This window comes from Salvelinus fontinalis, chromosome 2 (assembly GCF_029448725.1).
Source record: "Salvelinus fontinalis isolate EN_2023a chromosome 2, ASM2944872v1, whole genome shotgun sequence".
NCBI lineage: Eukaryota > Metazoa > Chordata > Actinopteri > Salmoniformes > Salmonidae > Salvelinus > Salvelinus fontinalis.
In genome coordinates this window covers 237,725-249,818 of record NC_074666.1, presented here as the reverse complement: position 1 = coordinate 249,818, position 12,094 = coordinate 237,725, and the positions used below count along the sequence as shown (strand labels likewise).

The window sequence follows — 12,094 nt, the reverse complement described above, 5'->3', positions numbered from 1 at the left end:
TCCTTCTCAGGTCGCTATCAGCAACAAAACCGTTTCCTTCTCAGGTCGCTATCAGCAACACAACCGTTTCCTTCTGAATACATCCAATAGATCACTGAGGATCAGCATGTGTTGGAATGAATTAGACCAAAGATAATGCCACAGTATAGAAGCACTAGATCCAAGCAGCGATCCATCCATCCATCCATCCTGTCCTATATTAGTCCAGCTCCAAAACACAGACAGAGCCAGCTCCAAAACACAGACAGAGCCAGCTCCAACACACAGACAGAGCCAGCTCCAACACACAGACAGATCCAGCTCCAAAACACAGAGAGATCCAGCTCCAAAACACAGACAGATCCAGCTCCAACACACAGACAGAGCCAGCTCCAACACACAGACAGATCCAGCTCCAACACACAGACAGAGCCAGCTCCAACACACAGACAGATCCAGCTCCAACACACAGACAGAGCCAGCTCCAACACACAGACAGATCCAGCTCCAACACACAGACAGATCCAGCTCCAACACACAGACAGAGCCAGCTCCAACACACAGACAGAGCCAGCTCCAACACACAGACAGATCCAGCTCCAACACACAGACAGATCCAGCTCCAACACACAGACAGAACCAGCTCCAACACACAGACAGGAAAAAAGCTGAATTCCAGCAAGTACTCACTATAATATTTAGTGTGGTCCTCTCCTGTGTTTTCCCTATCCAGTCCTCCTGTCCTCCTGTCCTCCTGTCCTCCAGTCCTCTTGTCCTCCTGTCCTCTGCAGATGAGACGATGTGTGTGTTGCTCCAGAACAGAAAGTTGCAGTGCTGTAGGTAGGTAGATGTGTGTATAAGCAGGACAAGCTGTGAGCAGTGTCTCTCTCTCAGTGTCTGGCTCTGCACTGACTGAGAATACTAAAGCATTTTAAACAGCTCTTCTCCCCATGTGACCAACCCAGCCAGCAAGAGAAAGGGGGAGAGAGCGAGAGAGAGGAGAGGCAGGAAAACATTAGCACCACGCTGGCTCTCTGTGACCACACAGCACCCCCTAGCCATCTCTCACCGTATTGCTCAAACACAGAGAGAGAGAGACAGAGAGAGAGAGAGACAGAGAGAGAGGCAGAGAGAGAGAGAGGGAGGCAGAGAGGGGTAGAGAGAGAGAGAGAGAGAGACAGAGAGAGAGAGATAAAGAGAGAGAGAGAGAGAGACAGAGAGAGAGAGAGATAGAGAGAGAGAGAGAGAGAGAGGCAGAGAGAGAGAGAGAGAGAGAGAGAGAGAGAGAGGCAGAGAGAGAGAGAGTGAGAGAGAGAGAGGGAGGCAGAGAGAGAGAGGCAGAGCGAGAGAGAGAGAGAGACAGAGAGAGGCAGAGCGAGAGAGAGAGAGAGAGAGAGAGAGAGAGAGAGAGAGAGAGAGAGAGAGAGAGAGAGAGAGAGAGAGAGAGAGAGAGAGAGAGAGAGAGAGAGAGAGAGAGAGAGAGAGACAGACAGAGAGAGAGAGAGACAGACAGAGAGAGAGAGAGACAGAGAGACAGAGAGAGAGAGACAGAGAGAGAGAGACAGAGGCAGAGAGGCAGAGAGAGAGAGAGGCAGGCACTCCGACAAATATAAATACATCATGTTGACTACTAAACTACATCACCACAGTACTATAGGTGACAGACAGACAGACAGACAGACAGACAGACAGACAGACAGACAGACAGTAATACATAATTGACTACTAAACTACATCAATACAGTACTATAGGAGGTGAGAGAGACACAGTCTAGTGAGTGTGTATATAGTGTATATATAGTCTAGCGAGTGTGTTTATAGTGTATATGTTTTTCAACTCTTAAAACTTCTTATGGCTGCAAGGCAAAGTGTTGAGTAGCCAGTGAAATCGTGCCCATTTCAAACGGCCTCCTACTCAAATCTTGCTCGTACAATATGAATATTATTATTCTTTTTGGATAGAAAACACTTTCTAGTTTCTAAAAGAGTTGGAATTATTTCTCTGAGTGAAACAGAAGTCCTTCTGCAGCACTTTTCCTGACCAGGAAGTGAAATGTCAGAAATCGATGGTCTTTTCAACTTGATGCCTATACATGGTCTTAACACTTAGGAGTCTGCTGACACTCTATACGCCTTCCTATTGGTGTAAAGAGGATGTCAGAGAAGACATTTTTGTGCTCATCTTGTTCTGTGGTGGAAAAAACCTATTTCTTTGTCCTGACCGTCCACTTCCGGTACTCCGGCTCGAATTGTTTTTGCTACATGTGACCATATCATCGTAATGTATGTTTTTTCAATATAGTTTAATCAGATTATTGAAACTTTATTCGGGAGTTTTGCCGTGTTCCGTCCTCTGACTGTGTTTACGTTGGAGAAATTTATGCCACTCGGCTAGTGCCAATGCTAATTGAAGAGGGACATTTGCCATTCTGAATCGAAACAACGACTCATCTGGACAGAGGACACGTTCTTCAACATTCTGATGAAAGATCAGCAAAAGTAAGACCCATTTTATGATGTTATTTCATATATCTGTCGTGCATGTGGACTGGCCGTGGGCGCCCAATTATTTCTGTCTATTGTAGCTACGCTAATATAGCGATACATTTTGTTTGCGCTGTAAAACATTTAATAAATCGGAAATATTGTTTGGAATCACAAGATGCCTGTCTTTCAATTGCTGCAGACTATGTATTTTTCAGAAATGTTTTATGATGAGTAATTAGCTATTTGGCGTTGGTGTCTGTAAATATTATGGTTGCTTTTGGTGCAATTTCGGATTGTAGCTGAAATGTAAACTATGGTTTATACATGAAATATGCAAATTTTTCGAACAAAACATATGCTATACAATAAATATGTTATCAGACTGTCATCTGATGAATTTGTTTCTTGGTTAGTGGCTATTTATATCTTTATTTGGTCGAATTTGTGAAAGCACCTGATGGAGTAAGAAACTGATGGAGTTAGAAAAAGTTGTGTCTTTTGCTAACGTGGTTAGCTAATAGATTTACATATTTTGTCTTCCCTGTAAAACATTTTAAAAATCGGACATGTTGGCTTGATTCACAAGATGTGCACCTTTCATCTGGTGTCTTGGACTTGTTAATGTGTGATTTTGAATTTTGCGCCGTGCACTTTGAGCTGGATGTTGTCATAAGTGTACCGGTGTCGGGCTGCCCCCGTAAAAGGTTTTAATGATCGGCTATGAAAAGCCAACTGAAAATTATCCATGATTATTATTTGACCCTGCTTGTCACTTATGAACATTTTTGAACATCTTGGCATAGTTCTGTTATAATCTCCACCCGGCACAGCCAGAAGAGGACTGGCCACCCCTCATAGCCTGGTTCCTCTCTAGGTTTCTTCCTAGGTTTTGGCCTTTCTAGGGAGTTTTTCCTAGTCACCGTGCTTCTACACTTGCATTCTAGCTGTTTGGGGTTTTAGGCTGGGTCTCTGTACAGCACTTTGAGATATCAGCTGATGTACGAAGGGCTATGTAGAATAAACTTGATTGTATATATAGTCTAGTGAGTGTGTATATAGTGTGTGTATATAGTCTAGTGAGTGTGTATATAGTGTCTATATAAAGCCTAATTAGTGTGTATTTAGTATTTATACAGTGAAGTCTGAAGTTTACATACACCTTAGAATAATACATTTAAACTCAGTTTTTCACAATACCTGACATTTAATCCTAGTAAAAATTCCCTGTCTTAGATCAGTTATGATCACCACTTTATTTTAAGAATGTCAAATGTCAGAATAATAGTAGATATTTATTTATTTCAGCTTTTATTTATTTCATCACATTCCCAGTGGGTCAGAAGTTTACATACACTCAATTAGTATTTGGCAGCATTGCCTTTAAATTGTTTAACTTGGATCAAACGTATCGGATAGCCTTCCGCAAGCTTCTCACAATAAGTTGAGTGAATTTTGTCCCATTCCTCCTGACAGAGCTGGTGTAACTGAGTCAGGTTTGTAGGCCTCCTTGCTCGCACACACTTTTTCAGCTCTGCCCACACATTTTTTATGAGATTGAGGTCAGGGCTTTGTGATGGCCACTCCAATACCTTGACTTTGTTGTCCTTAAGCCATTTTTCCACAACTTTGGAAGTATGCTTGGGGTCATTGTCCATTTGGAAGACCTGTTTGCGACCCAACTTTAACTTCCCGAATGATGTCTTGATGTTGCTTCAATATATACACATATTTTCCTCCCTCATGATGCCATCATCTATTTTGTGAAGTGCACCAGTCCCTCCTGCAGCAAAGCACCCCCACAACATGATCCTGCCACCCCCGTGCTTCACGGTTGGAATGGTGTTCTTCGGCTTGCAAGCCTCCCCCTTTTTCCTCCAAACATAACGATGGTCAATATGGCCAAACAGTTCTATTTTTGTTTCATCAGACCAGAGGTCATTTCTCCAAAATGTACGGTCTTTGTCCCCATGTGCAGTTGCAAACCGTAGTCTGTTTTTTTATGGTGGTTTTGGAGCAGTGCCTTCTTGGTGAGCGGCCTTTCAGGTTATTTCGATATAGGACTCGTTTTACTGTGGACTTTTGTACCTGTTTCCTCCAGCATCTTCACAGGGTCCTTTGCTGTTGTTCTGGGATTGATTTGCACTTTTCGCACCAAACTACTTTCATCTTTAGGAGGCAGAACACGTCTCCTTCATGAGCGGTATGACAGCTGTGTGGTCCCATGGTGTTTATACTTGCGTACTATTGTTTGTACAGATGAACGTGGTACCTTCAGGCATTTGGAAATTGCTCCCAAGGATGAACCAGACTTGTGGAGGTCTACAATTGTTTTTCTGAGGTCTTTGTGGATATCTTTTGATTTTCCCATGATGTCAAGCAAAGAGGCACTGAATTTGAAGGTAGGGCTTGCAATACGTGCACAAGTACACTCCAATTGATTCAAATGATGTAAATTAGCCAATCAGAAGCTTCTAAAGCAATGACATAATTTTCTAGAATTTTCCAAGCTGTTTAAAGGCACAGTCAACTTAGTGAATGTAAACTTCTGATCCACTGGAATTGTGATACAAAGAAATAATCTGTCTGTCACGTTCTGACCTTCATTTATTTTTATTTTATTTGTGTTGGGCGTGAGTTGGGATGGGTAGTCTATGTTCTGTTTTCTATGTTGTTGTATTTCTATGTCTGGCCTGATATGGATCTCAATCAGATCTCAATCAGAGGCAGCTGTCGATCATTGAGAATCATATTTGGGTAGCCTGTTTTCCCCATTTTGGTTGTGGGTGTGGTTGTTCCGTTTCTGTGTTTGCACCAGTCGGTTTTCATTTATTCTCTTGTTCTTTTTTTGTATTTTGTATTCATTAAACAATATTATGGATACGTACCACGCTGCATTTTGGTCCTCCGATCCTTCCACCAACGAAGCCGTTACACTGTAAACAATTTTTTGAAAAATTACTCTTGTCATGCACATGTCCTAACCGACTTGCCAAAACTATAGTTTGTTAAAACTTCTCTAGGATAGGGGGCAGAGTTTTCACTTTTGGAAAAATAGCATGCCCAATTTCAATTCCTTCTACTCATCCTCAGAGTATAAGATATGCATATTATTAGTAGATTTGGATAGAAAACACTCTGAAGTTCCTAAAACTGTTTGAATCATATCTGTAAGTATAACAGAACTCATGTAACAGGCAAAACCCAGAGGACTAACCATTAATTATTTAAAAAAATTTAAGTCACTGTCTGTTCAATGAGGTTTCATTGGGAAGCCAGATATCTAATCACTTTGTTCTGAGTTCCTACTGCTTCCACTGGATGTCACCAGTCTTAGGAAATAGGTTGAGGTTATTCATTTGTGCAATGAAGAAGAAGGCCATCAGGAAGTAGAGTAACGTCATGTGTACTGCGCAAGACAAAAAAAAATAGCGTTAGTTTGTTGATCTCCTGTATTGAAAACTGATTGACCCGTCTTCAATTTGATCAATTATTAACATTTACAAATACCTTAAGTTGTATTACAAAAGTACTTTGAAATGTTTTGGCAAAGTTTAGAGGTAATTTTTGAGATATTTTGTAGTGACTTTGTGCAAATTGGAAGATGTTTTTTTCTGGATCAACCGGGCCAAATAAATGGACAATTTGGATATATATGGACGGAATTAATCGAACAAAAGGACCATTTGTAATGTTTATGGGACATATTGGAGTGCCAACAAAAGAATCTCGTCCAAGGTAATGCATGTTTTATATTTTATATCTGCGTTTTGAGTAGCGCCGACAGGGTTGAAATATGCTACACTCTCTTTGTTGACATTGTGCTATCATCAGATAATAGCATCTTATGCTTTCGCCGAAAAGCCTTTTTGAAATCTGACATGTTGGCTGGATTCAACAAGTGTAGCTTTAATTTGGTATCTTACATGTGTGATTTAATGATAGTTTGATTTTATATCATTTTTTTAATTTGACGCTCTACATTTTCCCTGGCTATTTGCCAAGTAGGACGCTACCGTCCCACATATCCCAGAGAGGTTATTAACTAACTTCTTTAGGGCTAGGCCCTTTTTTTCTCAATTTCCACCTGCCTGAGAGCCCAAAGTAAACTGCCTGTAGCTCAGGCCCTGAAGCCAGGATATGCATATAATTGGTACCATTTGAAAGAAAACACTTTGAAGTTTGTAGAAATGTTAAAACAATGTAGGAGAATATAACACAATAGAAATGGTAGGAGAAAATCACTTTTTCCTCTTACAATTTTAAGTATAAGGGCATACTGCTCCCAGGATGCAATTCCTATGGCTTCCACACGATGTCTATGTTCAAGGTTTCAGGCTTGTAACTTCTAAAACGAAATATCAGTTTTAGGGACATAGTCTTGGAAATTGCTGCTTGCGCGTGTCATGAAGACAGGACCCACCTGCTAAAATCGGTTTTCTATTGAACATACTTATTTCCGTAATTTATTTTATAGTTTGATTACATTTTAGGGTATCTGAGGAGTAAATAGAAACCTATTTTGACTTGTTGAAACAAAGTTTAGGGGTAGATTTTCAGATTACTTTCCCTGCATGTTGAACGAGTGGATTACTCAAATCGATGGCGCCAACTAAACAGACTTTTTGGGATATAAATAAGGATTTTATCTAACAAAACGACTCTACATGTTATAGCTGGGACCCATTGGATGACAAATCAGAGGAAGATTTTTAAAAAGTAAATTAACATTTAATCGCTATTTGTTACTTCCTGTTACAAGTTAGAATAATAGAATACGCAATAGATGAAAATCGTCTTTGCAGCTTCCAACGTTTTACAAAACCAGACTTTGGTGAATTAGGTAAAAAAAAATCTAATGTTCCAATAGTGTGCAAGCTATCAGAGGGGGTAGTCCCCACTCGCACGCTAATTAGTGAATCTCCACCCTTAACCTGTTGGGGATGGGGGCGCTGTTTAGACTATTTATGCTAATTTGGCTAATTTTTGAAACGGCTTCCCACAAAATCCTTGATCGTACAATATGCATATTATTATTATTATTGGATAGAAAACAGTCTATAGTTTCTATGGGAGTTGAAATTTTGTCTCTAAGTGGAACAGAGCCCATTCTACAGCAATTTCCCTGACATGGATTCAGATTTCAGAAATGTTGGCCACTGTTCTGAAGTCAGTTAAAACGGCACTGATAGTGCTATGACTGTACGGACACTTCTTACGTCTTCCCCTGGATGCCTTTACGTGATGACGATTCCAATGGGGTCGATTGCGCGTTCACAGGCCCTACAAATGAAAAATCCCTGAAGCTAGTCATTCTTTTGGAGCTGCGTCATGAGCCTAGAGGACACCGGCGCGCACCTGTTCCAAGCGTTAGTTTAGCCTGTTATATTTCTCCGGTCATCTTTTCACTCGTTATAGGAGTTAAAAACATCATAAGGTAGTTAATTTAAAGCGTTTTATAGCAATTTATATCCGTTTAGTGCGATTTTGGGACATTTATTTCTTTAACGCTGTGAATAGGTGGGCACGCTTTCAGTTCATCCCGAACGCAGTTGGCATTTTCACATGGCAAGAGGACAGCTTTCCACCAAAAGACGATTCCTCCCAAGAAAGGATCCTTTGCCCAAGATACTGATGGAAGAACAGCTCAAGGTAGGACATTTTTATTATGATAAATCGTGTTTCTGTCGAAACATTTTAGTGGCTTAGGACGCCATGTTTTTTGACGTAGCTTCGCTTGGCGCAAACTGTATTGAAAAGTAAGGATAAATAAAAAAATGTAATAACGCAATTGTATTAAGAATTAAATTGTCTATCAATCCCTGTCCACCCTATATTTTTTAGTCACGTTTATGAGTATTTATGTATAAGAGTAGATCACTGTCTAAGTGGCGCAAGGACTTTTTCTTTACCAGCTTGTCTACATTTCACATTGTCTAACCATGATTTTGGTGGCTAAATATAAACATTTTCGATCAAACTGTATATGCATGTTGTAATGTGATGTTACAGGAGTGTCTGAGAAGGTTAGTGAAAAAATTAATATCTTTTGGCGATGTTGACTTTTATCGCTCACTTTGGCTAGAATCAATGCTGGGCTGCTAATTGCTATGTGCTAAGCTAATATAACGATTTATTGTGTTTTCGCTGTAAGACACTTAGAAAATCTGAAATATTGTCTGTATTCACAGGATCTGTGTCTTTCGATTCGTGTATGCTGTGTATTTTTACGAAATGTTTGATGATTAGTAAGTAGGTAAACACGTTGCTCTAAGTAGTTTTTCTATTCCATTTGTGACGGTGGGTGCAATTGTAACCAATGCCATCTACCTGAAATATGCACTTTTTTCTAACAAAACCTATCCCATACCATAAATATGTTATCAGACTGTCATCTGATGAGTTTTTTTGTTGGTTAGGGGCTATAAATATCTTAGTTTAGTCGAATTGGTGATGGCTACTGGTGTTGGTGGACAAATAAAAGATGGTGGATTATGCTAATGTGTTTTTAGGTAATAGATGTACATCTTTACATATTGTGTCTTCCCTGTAAAACATTTTAAAAATCGGACAAGTTGACTGGATTCACAAGATCTGTGTCTTTCATTAGCTGTATTGGACTTTAATGTGTGAAAGTTAAATATTTTAAAAATATTTTTTTGAATTTCGCGGCACTGGTTTTTCAGTGGGGGGGGGGGGGTGTGCCGCTAGCGCCACGCTGATCCTAGACAGGATAAATTGATTAATCTCTGACCTCAGCAGCGAAACCAACCCTAATTAAGCTATTAGCGGAAAAACTGCAGAAATTGCGAACAAAGCTCTCCAAAATCAACCATCGGGTGCAAGCCTTGTAACGGTTCTCTCCAGTCTAGCCCTGATGATTTGCATCGGTCCAATACCGCAGTGCACATGTCACGACTTCCGCCGAAGTCGGTCTCTCTCCTTGTTCGGGCGGCGTTCGGCGGTCGACGTCACCGGCCTTCTAGCCATCGCCGATCCACTTTTCATTTTCCATTTGTTTTGTCTTTGTTTTACAAAACTGGTTTCAAATCCCCAATTACATGTTCATTATTTATGTTCGGTCTCTTATTGTGGGCTCGGTATTGCGACATGTTATTGGAATATTTGAGTAAAGTTCCTTGTGTTACTCATCTCTGCTGCCTGACTCCTCTGCACCAGCTACACCCAGACCATTACAGCACAGCTGAAGCACGAGCAGGTAACGGTAGGCATAAAGGGACAGGTGGAGAGAACTAGGAAACTGATGACAAATTCTGCTAGCTAAAAATTCTGCTAGCTATGGAACTGCACTTGAAAAAACACATTAACCTTTCTGAACCACCCATCCCGGATCCGGGATAATTGTCATCAGAAACGCTGACTAGCATAGCTTAGCCTAGCGCCACAGGTATATAAATTAATATAATATAATTTCATGAAATCACAAGTGCAATATTGCAAAACACAGCTTAGCCTTTTGTTAATCCATCTGTCTTCTCAGATTTTGAAATTATGCTTTACAGCGAAAGCAATTCAAGCATTTGTGTAAATTTAGCGATCGCTCGACAAAACAATAAGTACACCTAGCATCAGGTAACTTGGTCAAGAAAATCAGAAAAGCAATCAAATTAATCGTTTACCTTTGATGATCTTCGGATGTTTTCACTCACGAGACTCCCAGTTAGACAACAAATGTTCCCTTTGTTCCAAAAAGTTATTTTTTATATCCAAATACCTCCGTTTGTTTGCTGTGTTATGCCCAGGATTCCACCGGAAAGAGCGCTCGTGACAACGCCGACAAAAATCCCAAATTATATCCATAATGTCCACAGAAACATGTCAAACGTTTTTTATAATCCATCTTCAGGGTGTTTTTCAAATATCTATTCGATAATATATCAACCGGGACAGTTGGCTTTTCACTAGGACAGGGAGGAACAATGGCCGCCTTTCTCTGTTACGCAGAACTCACTCTGAGAGCCCCCACCTATCCACTTACGCAATGTGCCCTTTCACGCTCATTCTTCAAAATAAAATCCTGAAACTATGTCTAAAGGCTGTTGACACCGTAGGGAAGATATAGAAAAAAAGTCTGGTTGATATCCCTTTAAATGGGCAATAGGGATGCATGGGAACAGAGAGGTTTCAAAAACAGGGTCACTTCCTGGTTGGATTTCCCCCAGGTTTTAGCCTGCAATATCAGTTCTGTTCACAGACAAACATGTTACAGTTTTGGAAACTTCAGAGTGTTTTCTATCCTAATCGGACACTGATATGCATATTCTAGTTTCGGGGGCTGAGAAATAGGCAGTTTCAAATGGGTACGTTTTTAGCCAAAAACGAAAATGTCACCCCCTAGTCTTAAGAAGTTTTTAATGTAAAAACTTCTGACGATGAACGGGCCCAAACTCTTCAACATAATCATCTTCTACAGGAACAACTACATTTAGCCAAAACGAAATACGATGATGTCAACGCCAAACTAGATAAATCTGAAGAGCTATCTACAAACAGGCGTTCTCAACTTGATAACATGCAGTTTCCTTGCCGACCACGGATCCATGTGCGCTGTTGACCAGAGCTCTGATGGCCAGAGAACTGATCTCTCTGCCTGTCTGCCTGCCTGCTCCCCGCCTGCCCTGGTCTGTCTCTCCCATTATTGTACAGGTGCCCTCGCCACTCTCTCTCTCCCCGAATCTTTGCTCATCTACATCATATGCATACATCGCTGACTTTAAAAAAAATCAGTGGTTGAACTATTTGATTAGTGACTTTTAGGGCAATTAACAAACATGATGCTGTTGTTCATGTTGCATGTGTCTTCTCTTGGCTTTTACAATGTTTGCGATACTTTTAGATCCCGTTGCACTGTGAATGAGGAAATATATGATTGTTTCTCCCTCGAGCTTTGTGAGAAACCCCACCGCTTGCTCCGGAAACACACATGAGAACTACCCACATTTCTCCCAAACAACATGGGAGAAATTGGACTCTTGTGCTGACAAGTCAGGACTGTTCTCTTGGTACTTAACCATGTCTCTGGACTTTACACATCTCCTGAAATATGTGGCGTTAAAGTCTCTGACTATGGATTCTCGTTCAACTGCTGTCTGTAACTTCAAATGTTGTAACCCTCGATCTAGACTTGCCATTATCTTGCTGCTTCTATTGTCTGGAAGAGTCCAGTCTAATCCAGGTCCTGACATTCTTACCCCTGCCGAATTAAGTAGTCAGAGTGGCCTGAAGTTTTTTGCATATGGACGTAAGAAGTCTTCTGCCGAAGCTTGATTTTGTGAATATATGGATAAAAACTGCCGACCCGGATGTATTTCTGCTTTCTGAAACCTGGCTTAAAAAATCTAATACAGACAAAAAATATTGGCATTCTGTGCAATACCTACAATCTCACTCAGATTGTCAACAGTGTAACTAGGTTGAATATAAAATATCCTCTGAAATCCTCTTTGATTGATTTGATCCTAACCAATACTCCTCATCGTTTTAATGCTTCTGGTGTTTTTGCAAATGACATAAGTGATCACTGTGTGAGAGATGGTCAAATTCCTAAGAAATCTCCACGTGTTATTAGGAAAAGAAACTGGAAGCGGTTTGATATTCCAGGTTTTTTACA

The 12,094-nt window shown here is 40.5% G+C and overlaps 1 protein-coding gene across 2 annotated transcripts in view; it reads right to left on the bottom strand.

Moving 5' to 3' along the window:
• LOC129869518 (ciliary neurotrophic factor receptor subunit alpha-like) overlaps positions 1–917 on the bottom strand; it is a 574,739-nt gene extending 573,822 nt beyond the window's left edge. For both annotated transcript variants that reach the window (XM_055944002.1, XM_055943994.1), the window contains exon 1: positions 670–917. The gene's annotated coding sequence lies outside the window, so the exon portion shown is untranslated. The remainder of the gene's footprint in view (positions 1–669) is intronic.
• Positions 918–12,094: the final 11,177 nt, after the last annotated feature.